Source organism: Octopus sinensis, linkage group LG1 (assembly GCF_006345805.1).
Source record: "Octopus sinensis linkage group LG1, ASM634580v1, whole genome shotgun sequence".
NCBI lineage: Eukaryota > Metazoa > Mollusca > Cephalopoda > Octopoda > Octopodidae > Octopus > Octopus sinensis.
In genome coordinates this window covers 204,892,804-204,910,849 of record NC_042997.1, presented here as the reverse complement: position 1 = coordinate 204,910,849, position 18,046 = coordinate 204,892,804, and positions in this window count along the sequence as shown.

Below are 18,046 nucleotides of genomic sequence, written 5' to 3'. Positions count from 1 at the left end.
TGCGTATGTATGTGTGTGTCTGTGCTTATATGTGTGTACGTATGTGTATGTGTGCGTGCGCGTGGAGGTATATGTTGTGTGTATGTATATGTGTCGGTGTGTATGTGAATTAGTGTGTGTTTGTACGTGTGTAAGTGTGTGTGCGTGTATTGTATATATATGTAAATGTGTGTGTGTACGTGCGCGGGAGTGAATGTATGTATGTGCGTGTGTGTACAAAATGTAGGGGTTTATATGTATTTTATATGTTTATATGTGTGTATATATATGCATGCAAGGACACACTTCGCAACTGAAAGCCTGATGGAGAAGACTCTTGCGGTGATATATATGTATTATATATATATTATATATATATATATATAATATATATATATATATATATATGTGTGTGTGTGTGTGTGTGTGTGTGTTGTGTGTGTGTGTGTGTGTGTTGTGTGTGGTGTATATATATATCTGATTTCACACATCACCAAAGTCATGGAACGGATTGTTAGGGGGAAACTAATCGCATTCCTTGAAGAAAATAACTTGGTGAGTGATACCCAGAATGGTTTTCGACCAGGTAGGAGCTGCCTGACCCAGCTCTTACAACATTATGACTGGGTGTTGAGGCAGTTACTCAACAAATCAAATGTGGATGTAATATACCTTGATTTTGCAAAAGTTTTTGACAAGGTAGATCATGGTATGATATGCCACAAACTGCATGACCTCGTCATAGCTGGAAAACTTGGAGTGTGGTTACATGACTTCCTGAAAGATAGGAGTCAGGCAGTAGTGGCTAATGAGGCCACCTCTATGAACACACAAATTGTGAGCGGTGTTCCACAGGGCACTGTCTTGGGACCACTGCTTTTTACAGTGGCCCTCTCAGATATACCCTCAAATGCCCGGATAGCCACTCTGGCAAGCTATGCAGATGATACGAAAGTCTCACAGAAAATGCAGAACCCCAGGGATGTTGCACACCTGCAGCAGGAGTTGGACTCAATTTACAGATAGGCTGAGGATAATAATATGCAGTTTAATGCGGAAAAATTCCAGGCCCTGCGCTACCAGCATCCAAAACTGAATATTAAACTTACAGGATACACCGGTCCACATGGAATTTCAATCCCAGAGCCTATATCAGTGAGGGACCTGGGTATCGACATGAGTGATGATACCTCTTTCTAAGTGCACATTACCAGGATGGCGACAAAGTGCAGACGACTGGCTGGGTGGATCCTAAGAACATTCAGAACCGGAGGTAAGGTAACCATGATGGTCCTCTGGCGGACATTCGTCCTCAGCCGCCTGGATTACTGCTCACAGCTATGGTCACCCATCAGTGTGAGATTAACAGCGGACCTTGAAGCAAACCAGAGAAGATTCACAAAGAAGATCGTCTCTTTGCAACAGCTCAGTCACTGGGAAAGGTTGAAACAGCTAAGATTCTACTCCCTGGAGAGAAGACGGGAGAGGTATGCAGTAATATATATCTGGAAGATCCTGGAAGGAATTGTGCTAAATAGTCGCCTTGCGCAGCACTACACCGGTCCTAGCGTTCCTGTCACTTTTGGAATCCGGCCTCGAAGTCGTTTTCGAGGACCTTCTGCGATTCGCTCTTGATCTCGACAACGGTATTAAAACTGTGACCTTTGAGCTACATTTTCATCTTTAGAAAGAGATGGAAGTCTGCGGGTGCTAATCTAGCGAATGCTGTTTTTTGGAGAGACTCCCGAGTGAGGAGGGTTTGATGACAGGGTGCATTGTCGTCGGGAGGAATCTAATTCTTTGTATTTCACAGATCCAGTCGCTTTCATCGAATGCTCTCCCTCAGGCTCTTCAAAAACGTTGTTGATTGTCCTCCAACGATCCTCATGCACAAGCTGATGAATTTTCTCCACGTTTCTGGGAGTGACACACGCGGAAGGGCTTCCAGGCCGTTCATCGTCTTCCAGGATCGTTCTTCTGCTTTTGAAGCGCCCGAAACATTGCGTACGACCTATTGCCTCGTAACCGTAAGTTTTCTGAAGCTATCTCTCTGTAGAAGACTCCCAAAGTTTAACGCTAATTTTCACGTTCGCTCTTTGTTCCATCTTCCTGTCCATGACAAAACTCGTAGACTACAGCATACACATGAGCCCAAATCCTCGTCATTACCTAATGTTCATTTTCTATGTTGGCATGGGTTGGACGGTAGTATGTCATATCAAATAAGAAATAATTGTTGTGGAAGATAAACTTTTGAGTTTCTATAATAAACTCCTCGTTCACGTTGTGTGGTATATTAGTGTACAGGTTTTACAACATAAAAGGAAACCAAGATTATCTCTTCATTCATTATTTTTGGTCGGTGGTTCAGCATATCTAGTTCATCTCTAATGCAGTTTTCGATATATTTCAAAAGGGATTTCAGTAGGATGTCAAGGAAATTGCTTAAGCGGTGTGTTTCTCACAATGGGCCGGTTATAATCGGTCTTAGTAATAAATCTTCTGGTGCTTAGACATTAATGTATATGCCTGGTGATTGTTTGCAGGCTTCATTAATCTGGCTCTTAGGGATTTTAGGTAAACCGTATAAAAGATTACGTTTACATTTAAGATTTAATATAATCGATTTCTTTGTCAGACCATCTTCATTTGGGTGAATTAAGGATGTACGGTTTTTCAATATTTTGTGTTGTTTATAGTTTTCAACCTTATCATAGAAGGTATCCTTTCGGGGTCGATTAAATAAGTACCAGTTACGCACTGGGGTCGATGTAATCGACTTAATCCCTTTGTCTGTCCTTGTTTGTCCCCTCTTTGTGTAGCCCCTTGTGGGCAGTAAAGAAATAGGTATTGTTTTCTAGCATAGACAGTACTAGGTTTTTGTTGTATTCTTTGTCGATCAGAACTATAGCACTTCCTATGTCGGATTTTTTTTTTTGTCAATTTTTATCGATTTGTAGTTCAATTACATTTTTCCATTCGATATTGCTTGCGTTTGACTTTTTCTTGTGTAAAGTATTGTTCAGAAAATTCTGGAAAAAGTCACAAAAATTATCGAGTGTTTTCTTCCAGCCTTTAGGTGGATGATTTTGTTTTTAACCAGTGATTCATCGCTGTTGTTATAATCAATTAGTGCTTCTGTTAAGTCGCAATTTTCTGCAAAATTCCCTAATAATATCTTTGATTTCATTCTGATTAGCTCTATGGGGACTTGGAGTAAATTTTAGTCCTTTTGCTAATATGTTGATTTTTGTGGTTAAGAAAGTTTTCTTTCATCCCTGCCTCTAATAATTGCCTACCATTACATTTATTTAGCTACAGATTTGTTTACGAAACAACTTTCCAGCTAATAGCATGAACAGAAAATTTCTTACGATACAATAAAATTGTAATATTTTCGTTAATTTCTTAGTCATGATAAGCAAAAGCAAAACTGGTTGGCTATGGATATATTTTATCTCATAAAAATTATACACATTCCGTGATTTCCCTTCTTTTTATTTCATCTCTTCATACACACGCGCGCGCGCATGTGTATCATATCATATATCATATATATTAATCAAAGTGTTCGGTATTATATATATCTATTGTAGTCAATCTTACCAGTCAGTTTCGCACTAGAGGTTCAATAGGATATTAGGTAACAGCTCGATTATGTAACCCTGCGCTCTTCAGAGATGTCAGTTATGGAATGAAATATAGCGACTGCTCTCTCTTGTTGATAAAAAGACATCCGGTTTGTGGTTGTTGTGAAAAAGACAGCAAAACGAACTGCGCAAGTGTCAGATTAAGAGTTATGCCCCTTGGCACCAAAACACTATCTCTGGGGGTGTTGCAAGATAAGAATTTTCTGGAAAAGTATGTATAGGAGTAGGTTTTAGGGTCGGTGTTCTTGTAGAATTGGAAGGTGTGCAGTGGTACTATATGTGTAGCGTTTTTGAGGGGAAGGGACGTTGTCCAAGTAACCAAAGGTTGCATAGGCATCTGTTTATTGTTTATGTTTTGGTTAAATTCTTTGGAACATTTATGTAGGTATGAGTGAGTGTAGGGGTGGTATATGTGTGTGGGATTATATTATGGGGTGGAAAGGGTCTATTTGGTTGATGTCTGCCTTGTTAGGGCGTGTGTGTGTGTGTGTGTGTGTGTGTGTGTGTGTGTGTGTGTGTGTCTTTGCTGAATTTCCGGGCATAGGTGATGGGAGAGCTGAAGTTTGGGGTCTGGTAGTTATAGTCACGACGAAGCGCATAGGTATGATAGGATGTACTTTCTTCTATGAGGGCAAGGATTAAAAATTTCACTTCTGCTGTTCAGGTAGATATCTGAGTGCTGAAAGTTCTTTAAAATGGCTTTCTCTCAAATCACACTCTGTTATATATGCATACTGGCACTACTCATCCAGCAGAGAATACTGGATTCACTTCTTTCAAGACTTCACAGCCCTTGTCCCACTGCCATGTAGCATAACTGACTGTATACAGGCATCATACAATCTGCCTTTTACTCTGAGTGAGAGGACCATCGTTACTAAACAGGGAGAATAGCTCTCTGAACTATGCCACACGTAAAGACTACTTTCTCTGTTAATCTTTCAGTGATACTGCTGCACCGCTCTTCTGTCCATAGCTTGCATTGTATACACTGTATGGAGTTTCTACCAACACCTTTTCTACATATCAAGCAGGGTCATTTCCCTGGAGGGAGCTGTGAATTGTTTGTTTTCCTACTTATTAGGATTGGTCTTTGCTAAATTAACTCTAAGGTCCTTTGATTCGAGATCTTGCTTCCATACCTGAAATTTCTTCTCTAGTTCTGGTAGTGGTTCAGTAATAAGAACACAATCACCGGTGTAGAGGAGCTGCCAAGGGCAGCCAGTCTTGAATTCCTCTGTTATAGCTTGGAGGATTATGATGAATTAGAGGGGACTGCGATCTGATACCTGGTAGTCTCCCTAATTGTACACTAAATACCTTGCTATATTCATTGGCGACTTTCACCATACTGACAACACCCTTCTAAATAATAGCTTTCACAGCTCTCCCCAACTGTCCTAATTTTACAGCTCTCTTCCACATTGTCCACCAGATAAGAGAGTGAGTTAGGGGCCCTGTCAAAAGCTTTCTCCATATCAACAAAATCCAAATACAGAAGTTTATTTTATATATATATATATATATATATATATATATGATAGATCATATAGATCGTTAGCCACTATACACATTTTTTCTCTCTTTGTTTTTTTTTCTGTGTCCTTTTCTGTAGAAGAGCGTAGGCTCGAAACGTAAAATACTTTTTCTATTCCTGAGCGTTATACTAATACATCTGTTTGTTTTCTACACCACCTGTCTTTGTCTTTTGTTGTTTTCGTAAACTCTCCCTATATATATTATATTAAATTAGAGATAAAACCACTATTAGGCAAATCATACAATGAAAAACTTAAGCCAATACATAAGATTAATTAATTTATATTATTTTAAATATATATCAAAATTATTAAAAAAAGATAATGAGTATAACACTACGATCGTTTCATGGCTGTTCAGTTCGTAAAATTCGAGTTACAGTCAATCTTCAGGTGATTGGAATATCTAAAATATAATCAGAAATATTTAAACAATATTTTTAACATATAAATAATATATATAATATAATAATTTTACTTATAATAAACTCTATTATCAAACTAGAGACATAGAACTTAACAATTATGATTATTTCCAAATCGACTATAATGTTAAATATTAATTTTAATTTATAAGGTAAGAAACCCACCCATAATCTAATATCGGTATTAGTCTATATTTAATTACATAAATATTTAAAATGACTAATATATATAAATTATCAATGAAAATATATAAATGTATATAAATATTATAATTAAGATCTAAAATAATCTCTATAAATAATTGTATATGCACATATAATAAAAACCTAATAAATTTAATTTTTCCTATTTAAAGATGAAATAGCTAATTTCAAAATACAAATAAACTAACTTAAACGAACTTTCGGAAAACTTATGTAAAATACTTTTAGAAATAATCAATTCGTAGTAATATAGTATCGAATAAATACTATAAATACCATAAATATAATTATCAATGGGAATAATTATCGAATATAAATTTAAAGAAATAACTATATATATATATATACATATACATAATATACATACACACTACACACACACATACACATTGGGTTGGTAAGAAAGTAATCTCGTTTTTAGCAAATAGAGTTACGATTTTTCTTTAATAACTTTTGTCAATGTTATGATTTTCTTCTTTTGACATTTGATAGTCGTTACTCTTAGCAACTTTAGGAATAAATTGTACGTAATTTTGTTTCAGGATCAGTTTTAATATGGAGTGCAAAAACGAACATTCTCGCCATATTTTGCTTCTTCTTTTTTTTTTTTTTTTTGATATTTTCATAAAGGCGAGAAAGCTGCTGTGGCTCACAAAGAGATATGGGAAGTTTACGGTGTTGCTTGCTTAACAGAACATACATGTCAGAAATGGTTTTTAAAATTCCATTCTGGAGATGTTTCGACCTACTGAAGTTGATGATGACCGAGACAAAACGATGATTCAATCTCGTTGTCATATAACTGTGCCACAAATTGCACAGAGGTTAAATGTATCAGACACAACAATTGAAAATCACTTAGAATGTCTTGGACTCGTTAAGAAGTCAAATATTTGGGTTCCACATAACTTGAAAGACATTTTCACTTAACACAGAGAATTAGTATTTGTGATATGAGCATGGAATCATGAAGTTGTTTTACATCCCTATAAGAGCAGCTTATTCCTTGCATTGGATCTTTTTAATATATATATATACATACATATATATATATATATGTGTGTGTGTGTATGTATATCAGGTCATCCCATAAGTTCTGTCCGATTTTAGCATTTTTAAAATTGAACGAAATTTAATAGTATTTTAAAGTATCTAATGGAATTAAAAATTATTTTTATGCATTTGTGTACATTTAAACTAATTAAATATTTTACAGAATAATAGATTTAAAATTTCTTTGATTAAAACCCTTTCTAACATGGAAGTATCCAAAGAGCATTGTTAGTTCATGAGTACAAAATGGGTGCCTCGTAAACTGTCTGAAAGCAACCACAAATCCCGAGTTGACATCTGCTCTTCTCTCGATTCTCGTGAACTCATTTCACCCTTTTTGGATAGACTTGTGACTGGTGATGGAAATGGACCTTCAATCGAAATGTTAAACGTCATAAACAGTGGCTTGGTAAAAGGGAAAAAGCTCAACCACAACTGAGAAGGGAACTTCATGGGGAAAAGGTTCTTCTCTCTATCTGGTGGGATTGCAAAGGAGTAATTCACTTTGAATTGTTACCACCTAATGCAACAATCAATGCTCAAGTCTACTGTCAGCAATTAGAGTGTTTGAACCAAGCTTTGAAGAAAAAAGACCCGCTTTAGTGAATCGAAAGGGAGTGATGTTTCATCAGGACAATGCGTGACCCCACACTGCAAAGATCACATCACAGGAGATCGAAGAGCTTGGTTGGGAAAACATTCCTCATCCACCTTATTCTCACGACCTTGCTCCTTGGGGGACATAACTTTCGCAAGCCAAGAGGAGGTCAAAACTGATATTTCAGAGTTCTTCACTTTGAAACCAAAAGCGTTTTACATTGATGGGATTAAAATGTTTGTAAACAGATGGAAGGAAGTCATAGATAATCAGGGAAAGTACATTGATGATTAACTTTCAATTAAATATAACATTTGATCACTTATTTTCTTTATTCAAAATTCGGACAGAACTTATGGGATGACCTGATATATATATATATATACATGCACACAGACAATTGTATAGCATATAGGTGTGTAGGTGTATATGGTGTATATACATATATATATGGATGGAAGCACTCCGTCGGTTACGACGATGAGGGTTCCGGTTGATCCAAATCAACGGAACAGCCTGCTCGTGAAATTAATGTGTAAGTGGCTGAGCACTCCACAGACACGTGTACCGTTAACGTAGTTCTCGGGGATATTCAGCATGACACAGAGAGTGACAAGGCCGGCCCTTTGAAATACAGGTACAACAGAAACAGGAAGTAAGAGTGAGAGAAAGTTGTGGTGAAAGAGTACAGCAGGGATCACCACCATCCCCTGCCAGAGCCTCGTGGAGCTTTTTAGGTGTTTTCGCTCAATAAACACTCACAACGCCCGGGCTGGGAATCGAAACCGCTATCCTGTGACCGCGAGTCCGCTGCCCTAACCACTGGGCCATTGCGCCTCCACCCATATATATATATATAATATATATGTCTATTTATGATTATGTGTATGTATATATAACATCCAGTCTCTTACAGACACCTCAGGCAAGACTAATGAAGTCTTGGCCTGTGTTCAGTGGTCACCTTTTACTACCCAGAACCATTAAAACGCTTTCCCTGGTACTTTCATGTTGTCCTTGATTGCTCATCTGATTACTTCTGTAATTTGCAGGGTTTCTTAGCTCTTACTGAAGTATCAACCTATAACACCTCCACCACTCATCTTCATTCGCACACACCTGGCTCACCTGTACTTGTAACCATTCTCCATCAATTTCTGATATCTTGCAACCTTCACCTCTTCCAATTTCCTTGATATTTCCCTCTCAGGAAACAGTTCCAGTAAATGTGCTTCTGACCAAAAAAACCAAGATAATGTCTAGTTTTGTCAAGCCATGGATAATTTGTGAAAAGATTTCAGCTGGTTCTCCAGCCATGCACTGTGGAAAGCAAATAATCAGAACAGTTCTTGGGCCTTTTTTTTTTTATCACTTTCCTTTGTTAACAAAGAATATCTTCTTGGGCTATAAGCAAAGTGTTTTTGTTGTCAACTAATTGCTTCAGTTGCAATTTTAAGGATCTGGTCTACTGAGCCACTATTCAAAATATGTTTGAGGATTGCTCCCTAAGAAAACTGGAGGCCTGCAAGGGGACATTATACCCAGCACAGATAGTGGGGATGTGCTGGGTTGCAGAGCACATCATAAACACTCTGAATGAATAACTTCATCATCGGTATGCTCCATTCCAAGATGTCCAACTAACTACTATCTCAGTCCATTTTTTATTCTCATTTTATCTAGGCACCCCATTTTCACAATGCCTCTTTGCTTGCCCTTTCTTTCTACATTCTTCATACATCTCCCTGTACACATTAAATTCATTACTGCACTCATTGCTGGCCCTCACCTCGCTGACTAAAACCTCTGTATATGGCTTATCTGACTCTTGCAAGCCATTAGTCAACAGTAAGCTTCTTTAATAACCCCATATCAAAAAATGAGGAGCCTTTTCATAGTTTAGGGGTTTACTCCTAGCCAAGTACTTCTGCCAGTTGTTTCACTAGGAATATGGCATTAATGATACCTGTTCTTGATACAAAGGCAAGCTGCTTCTTATCCAGGCTAATCATGTTCCTGATCAAAGGTTCCCTATGGTTGGATATCCATCCTAGTCCCAACTACTTCACAGACTGTTCTGAATGCTTTCTTTTTGTGGTATCCTACCATAGCAGACATTAGAGTGGAATGTAGCCCTTGGGCTTGTCAGAACTGGCTTAAGGTGGCGAGCTGGCAGAAACGTTAGCATACTGGGCGAAATGCTTTACGGTATTTCGTCTGCCGCTACATTCTGAGTTCAAATTCCATCGAGGTCGACTTTGCTTTTCATCCTTTTGGGGTCAATTAAATAAGTACCAGTTACGCACTGGGGTCAGTGTAATCGACTTAATCCCTTTGTCTGTCCTTGTTTGTCCTCTCTGTGTTTAGCCCCTTGTGGGCAATAAAGAAATAAGAACTGTCTGACCCATGAACCAGCATGGAAGACAGATGTTAAATCCTGAAAATGGTTGTTATGAATTGAGGCTTTTCTCTTTTATTAACATTACAAACAACCAAGTTCATCAGAGTTTTACCATCAACATTTAATACATCCCTTCCAACAAGACAATTACTTTTAATCAGATTATCACTGTAATTATAACCAGAAATCATATACATGTATCTAATCAATGTCATTTAATGCCCGCTTTCCATGCTAGCATGGGTTGGACAATTTTGACTGAGGGCTGGCGAACCAGATGGCTGCACCAGGCTTCAATCTTGATCTGGCAGAGTTTCTACTGCTGGATGCCCTTCCTAACGCCAACCACTCCGAGAGTGTAGTGGGTGCTTTTTATGTGCCACCGGCATGGGGGCCAGTCAAGCGGTACTGGTAACGACCTCGCTCGAATTTTTTTACACATGCCACCGGCACAGGTGCCACATGATCCAAATAGCTAACCGCTAAGCTACGCCCCATCAGCTGTTTGCATGTTCATTTCACAAGCAGGCTGTTCTGTTGATCAGATCAATTGGAACCTTTGTTGTCATAACTAACAGAATGCCACTTGATTCTATAAAGGAACATGAACACCATGAAGGTCACCAATCTCAGGGGACTGAAATAGGTCTCAGGAACTAACCCTTCATGTGGACTCAGCTATTAAAAACAAAACAAACAAAAACAAAAAGCATATATATTCTGTTGTGTCTGGGGAGAGTCATTTTCTGTTTTTTTTTGTCTTATAATCTAACTCACTCACCAGAATCATGAAGTTGCCAGAAAGATGGCAAAAGGTCGTCATCATCATCATCATCGTTTGACGTCCGTTTTCCGTGCTAGCATGGGTTGGACAGTTCAACTGGGGTCTGGGAAGCCAGGAGGCTGCACCAGGCTCCAGTCTGATCTAGCAGAGTTTCTACTGCTGGATGCCCTTCCTAATGCCAACCACTCCGAGAGTGTAGTGGGTGCTTTTTATGTGCCACCAGCACGGGGGCCAGTCAAGCGGTACTGGTAACAACCTCGCTCGAATCTTTTACACATGCCACCGGCACAGGTGCCATTAAGGCGATGCTGGTAACGATCACACTCGAATGGTGCCTTTTACGTGCCACCGGCACGGAGGCCAGATAGCTGCGCTGGCAACAATCATGCTCAGATGGTGCTCTTAATACCCTACTAGCACGGGGCTCGAGTGCCAGTAAGGTGATGCTGGTAACGATCACGCTCGAATATACCTTCTAAAAAAAAACCCATCTCCATTGTTGTTGCCACCACTTCCGTTTAATACCTATTTTCCATGAGTCTGACAATTTAGTTGAACCAGATTATCCATAGTCCCCCCCCCCTGTCACCAACCCTCCTTTGTTTCCAAGTAAAATAATGTTTTCCCATGGGCAGACATGATATTCATAGAGGAGTGGAAATGAACAAACTCACATGTAAGGTGAGGATGCTCATTTATTATCACCGTGGAATGTCTAGACAAGGGTACACACAAACAGATCCTCATCATTTAACATCCACTGTTCCATGCTTGCATTGATCAAATGGAATTTGTTGAGGCAGTTTTTCCACTGCTGGATGCCATTCCGGTCTCTCACACTCACCAGTTTCCACCCAAGATATTTCTCCATGGTCAGTTATGTTTTTTATGTAAGACTGGAAATAAACAACAATCTGAATATATATTTCGCTTTTGGATTTGGTTTGCAAGATTCTTTATATGAGGATCGTGTGTTGAAGCATATTCTGTTGTGTCTGGGGAGAGTCATTTTCTTTATTTTTTTGCTTTATAATCTAACATACTCACCAGTAAAACAACAAAAAATACAAAAAAAAACAAAAAAAAAGAGAGTCAAAACTATTGAAAAGGTTGCAAGATGCAACAAAAAGTTTAGGAAAATAAAAATAAGAAAAAAAGTGGAAATTTTACCGGTGAGTGAGTTAAATTATAAGACAAAAAAAAACAGAAAATGACTCTCCCCAGACACAACAGAATATATATGCTTTTTGTTTTTGTTTGTTTTGTTTTTAATAGCTGAGTCCACATGAAGGGTTAGTTCCTGAGATCTATTTCAGTCCCCTGAGATTGGTGACCTTCATGGTGTTCATGTTCCTTTATAGAATCAAGTGGCATTCTGTTAGTTATGACGACAAAGGTTCTAATTGATCTGATCAACAGAACAGCCTGCTTGTGAAATGAACATGCAAACAGCTGATGGGGCGTAGCTTAGCGGTTAGGCTATTTGGATTATGTGGCACCTGTGCTGGTGGCATGTGTAAAAAAATTCGAGCGAGGTCGTTACCAGTACCACTTGACTGGCCCCTGTGCCGGTAGCACATAAAAAGCACCCACTACACTCTCGGAGTGGTTGGCATTAGGAAGGGCATCCAGCAGTAGAAACTCTGCCAGATCAAGATTGAAGCCTGGTGCAGCCATCTGGTTCGCCAGCCCTCAGTCAAAATTGTCCAACCCATGCTAGCATGGAAAGCGGACGTTAAATGATGATGATAATCATCATCATCATAAAGTTGTAAGTTCAGTTTTCAGTGGTGCATTATACCTTTGAACAAGACACTTTATTTTGCATTGCTGCAGTTCACTCAACTGACAAAAATGAGTTGTACCTGTATTTCAAAAGGCCAACCTTGTCACATTCTGTGCCAGGCTGGATCTCCCTGAGAACTACATTAAAGGTACACATGTCTGTGGAGCGCTCAGCCACTTGTTTGTTAATTTCCCAAGCAGGCTGTTCTGTTGATTGGATCACCTGGAACCCTTGTCCTCGTAACTGATGGAGTGCCAGTTCCATTTAAACTGTTGCAGGCGAACACCAGTAGGATAGAGATGAGCAGGGAGGGAGAGAGGAAATTGCAGGGGGATGATGGATTGGGGAGAAAGAAATGGGAAGCTAGTGCACAACTGAAAGGAGAGGGTGGACCCAAGTGGGATTAAGGGTGGAGAGAGAGAAGTGGGTCGGGAATGTTTGAATGAAGGAGATACAAAACTAGCAAGCTTTGAGGATTAGAAAACCATCATTGTAGCAACAGGAATAGTAGTTGTGGAAGGTAGAAAGCTGGCATAGTTGTTAGCACATCGGGCGAAATGCGTAGCCATATTTCATCTGCCGTTACGTTCTAAGTTCGAATTCCGCCGAGGTCAACTTTCATCCTTTCGAGGTCAATAAATTAAGTACCAGTTACACACTGGAGTCGATGTAATCAACTTAATCCGTTTGTCTGTCTTTGTTTGTCCCCTCTGTGTTTAGCCCCTTGTGGGTAGTAAAGAAATAGGTATTTCGTCTGCTATTACATTCTGAGTTCAAATTCCACCGAGGTCGACTTTGCTTTCATCCTTTTGGGGTTGATAAACTAAGTACCATTTACGCACTGGGGTTGATGTAATCGACTTAATCCGTTTGTCTGTCTTTGTTTGTCCCATCTGTGTTTAGTCCCTTGTGGGTAGTAAAGGTATTTCGTCTGCTGTTACATTCTGAGTTCAAATTCCACCGAGGTTGACTTTGCCTTTCATCCTTTCGGGGTCGATAAATTAAGTACCAGTTACGCACTGGGGTCGATGTAATCAACTTAATCCGTTTGTCTGTCTTTGTTTGTCCCCTCTGTGTTTAGTCCCTTGTGGGTAGTAAAGAAATAGGTATTTTGTCTGCCGTTACATTCTGAGTTCAAATTCCACCGAGGTCGACTTTGCCTTTCATCCTTTCGGGGTCGATAAATTAAGTACCATTTATGCACTTGAGTTGATGTAATCGACTTAATCCGTTTGTCTGTCCTTGTTTGTCCCATCTGTGTTTAGCCTCTTGTGGGTAGTAAAGAAATAGGTATTTCATCTGTCTTTATGTTCTGAGTTCAAATTCTGCGAAGGTCAATTTTGCCTTTCATCCTTCTAGGGTCAATAAATTAAGTACCAGTTGTGTACTGGAGTCAATCTAGTCGACTAGCCCACTCCTCCCCCCAAATTTCAGGCCTTGTGCCTAGAGTAGAAAAGAGATAGTTGTGGGTCTGTTAGAGTTCTAATGCCTATCAATTGAGTGACCCTTCTCTGGATACATTTCAAGATGTCTGTGTGCATAGATGTAGTAGTAGCCCTGTCCCGGATGTTCCATTGACAGTCTCACTTGAGAGCAAGTCAGAAAAGGCCAGAATTTGGGATGTTCTTCCAGTTATGTTAAAGATATGCTTTGGTATATCCTTAGCAAAAGTGAAAGCCAACATCGAACTGGATCCAGAGATAAAACACAACAGAGCTGTAGAGTATAGGGCAATTTGACAATTCAGAGGTGCCGGTAGCCCCCAATAGGGTCTGAGGAACAGAACTGAGGATATTATTGGCTGTGGCATCTAGATAAGTGATAATCCATCTGCTGGATAGATTTTCTCCTAAATTATCGAGACAGACATGGCTGTGTTGTTAAGAAGTTTGCTTCCTCACCACTTGGTACCTAATTTGGTTCCACTAGGCAAATGCCTTCTTGTGTAGCCCCAGGGCTGACTAAAGCCTTGTGAATGGATTTGTTAGAAGGAAACAAAAAAAGCTAATTACATATATGTATGTGCATGTGTGTGTGCATGTGAGTGTTAGTAACCCTTGTCCTGACATTACAGAATAGTTGAGTGCAACACCCTAACCACAAGGCCACACAGTATTTTACTCAGCCTTTTACTGTTTCCATATTTTATTCCACCTATGTGCTTTGCTTGCATGTGCGTGCCTCTCTCTCATATATATAGGTAGTGGATCTTGTATGCATGAAGTGGATTCGATCCACCATAGCCAAATTTTAATTAACACTTCAACAGAACTTTTCCCACAAAGGAACAATGGTTTTACCCTGACAGCAGTTTTACATTTTCCAGATGCCTTTAGCTAGGCCCGAAATAATGTCTTCACCACTTGACCCTTTCTAACCTCTTCTACTTCACCAAAAGATAGAATAGAGATAACAAGACCACCAACCGAATCTATTACACTCAATGATATATCTATCCTTCTGGATAGTTATAAAAGTAAGCACACTCCAAGCAAAAATCAGTTGGTCACAGTCGGTGACGACTCAACGAAGTCTGGCAGAGGGAGAAATGAAGTTTAGTGTCAGTAACAGTGAGACAACGTCCCACACCCTTCAACTCTCATGAGCTCTAATTCTGTTCTTACATCATTCTATCTCCCTCTATAGCCACTACTAAACAACGAAGAGGACACAAACTTTGCTTTGCATGCTTTTGGATTTATCAGAACCTGCCCGTCAAGGCAAGGTATTTGTAACGTAACAATAAATAAATATTTCCCTAAAACTTCATGCACTGTTCATCTTGCACATCCTACAGTATGCAATTATACCAAAAACAAATTTTTATTGTTACAACTGCTGACTCCGACATTTCATAATAATGTTTACTAATCAATCTTACCTGTTACAATTGGTAACTACACTAATTAAAACTTAACCATTACATATGTGTGTGTGTGTGCATGTATGTATATATATCATCATCATCATCGTTTAACGTCCGTTCTCCATGCTAGCATGGGTTGGACAGTTCGACTGGGGATCTGGGAAGCCAGGAGGCTGCACCAGGCTCCAGTCTTATCTGGCAATGTTTCTACGGCTGGATGCCCTTCCTAACACCAACCACTCCGTGAGTGTAGTGGGTGCTTTTTACGTGCCACCTGCACAGGTGCCAGGCAAGGCTGGCAACGGCCACGGTCGGATTGGTGCATTTTACGTGCCACCGGCACGGAAGCCAGTCGAGGCGGCACTGTGCTATATGATCAAATAAACCCTACATAGAGGTGCAAGTGGGGGTATACTCGGGGGGGGGGGATAGTCAAGTAAGACAGGGGTAGAAACTTCCGGTATTGGTGTAGGAACTTCCGGTATTGGCATAGAAACTTCAGGTATTGGTGTAGAAACTTTCGGTATTGGTGGAGGGGGTGGGAGGGCGTGCGAACCTCAAAGCAACGAGTTTGAATATAATTCGTAGGAAAGTTAAAGTTTTAGCTGGCCATTTTTCTGAAAATCCGTGTTTTGTCAGGAAGATGCAGTGAGTATGAAGGAGGGAACACGATCGTCCGCTGGTTTAATGAGTTTGATATATATAAAGTTCATGTGACAAGTCCGCGAAACGTTCAAGCTGCATAGAGCTGGATCAAATACTAATATATTTATTCCTACCAAATGTGTTGTGTGTTGCTTTCACTTGTCCTCTCGCTCATATATGTGTGCATATCTCTCTGTTTGTGCAAATATGTACAAAGGTATGTATACACCTGCAGACACACACATATATGTATGTGTGTGTTAGTGAGCCTTGTTTTCACATTACAGAATAAGTTGTGAGGTCATGCAAATGGCAAGTAAAAGCACCCATTACACCCTCGGAGTGGATGGCATTAGGAATGGCATCCAGCCGTAGAAAACCATGGCAAATCAGACTAGATCCTGGCGCAGCCTTCCAGCATGCCAGCCCAGTCAAACCGTCCAACCCATGCCAGCATGATGATGATGACGTTCAAACCTCAAGGGTATGCCCTGGTACTTGCCACCATCTTCCTCTCTCTTCCTTTACTCGGCCATCCCATTTATATTCTGATCCCTGTCCCTTGTGAGTATGCCCAGCACTTTTGCCACCATCTCTAACCTGCTGTCTCCCACTCTCTCCTTCTCCTGCACTTCCCTCAAGTTCAGTAACCATGTATCTCCTTTGTGGCAGCACACCTGTTTCTGTCTTCATTCCTGATCTTTCTCACTCTCTCTCTCTCCGGTTGAGTAACCTTGTACCTCCTCTACAGCAAGGCACCAGTTTCTGTCTCTCTGTTTCACTATATCCTTTCATCATCCAACACAAGATCACCTCCTCCAATGCACCCACCCCTCTCAAAAGATTTTTTTGTCTTGCAAAGTACTTGGTGACCCTGTCAGTGCAGGTGCCACTTAAAAAGCATGCAGTCCACACTGTAAAGTGGTTGGCATTTGGAAGGGCATCCAGCTGTAAAAACCTTACCAAAATTGACTTTGTCTGTGCTTGTGTCACATAAAAAGCACTCTGCTGAGTGGTTGGTGTTAGGAAGGGCATCCAGCTGTAAAAATCCTGCCAAAACAGTCACAGAAGTCTGGTGCAGGCTTCTGCCTGGCTGGCTCCTGTCAAACCATCCCACCCATGCCAGCATAGATGACAAATGTTAAATAATGATGATGATGATGACGATGTGCATTATCATCACACAAGCAGTATCCATTATTCTCAAGTCTTCAGTGAAAACATTTCCGGCCATGTCGATTGAAAAGTGGTGAGGATTGGTGACAGCAAGGGCATCCAGTTGTAGAAAATAGGCTTCAATATATTCAAATTCCACCCAGCACCATGCAAGCGCTTAGTTTTGAAAAGAATGAAGAATTTAGATGTGTTTAGTAACAAAAAGTTATAAAGGACCGATTAATTAGAATATTAAAGGAAATGCTCTTTCGTGTAAAGCCCGAGAATATTACTGTGTTTAATAGAATGGAAATTACGGCCCTGAAAAGATTTTATCTTGTTTTTTTTTGCAGAAAAAAAATTGTTTAACATATTTTGGCCCCTTAATTCCGTATTCTCTTTCTTTAGACAATGGTGGAAGGGCTATTTTAAAACTCTGTTGAAGGCGGCGAGCAGGCCGGGCGAAATGCTTAGCAGTATTTCGTCTGCCGCTACGTTCTGAGTTCAAATAGGTCGACTTTGCCTTTCATCCTTTCGGGGTCGATAAATTAAGTACCAGTTTCGCACAGGGTCTATATAATCGACTTAATCCCTTTTTCTGTCCTTGTTTGTCCCATCTGTGTGTAGCCCCTCGTGGGTAGTAAAGAAATATATTTTAAAACTCCGTTGATGAAGGGAAGGATTTAGCTGGTATTTCTAGCAGGTCTTACAGCCATATAGATGATCCCTTGGCAGCTCGTTCGTTTATAAAGCAGGTTATATGTTTGCTCTGGAGTACACGCAGAAAAATTAAGCTTTCCTACCGTTCTAATTCTATACAAATGTTTTTATACACACGCAAGTTTTTAAGTCATGTGTTTCGAAACGATTCCCCCTTTTGAAATTTCTTTTTAGTAGTGGAGTGGTGGTGATGGGGATGAACGACTCAGAGCTATTGTCTCTCTCTCTCTCTATCTATCTAT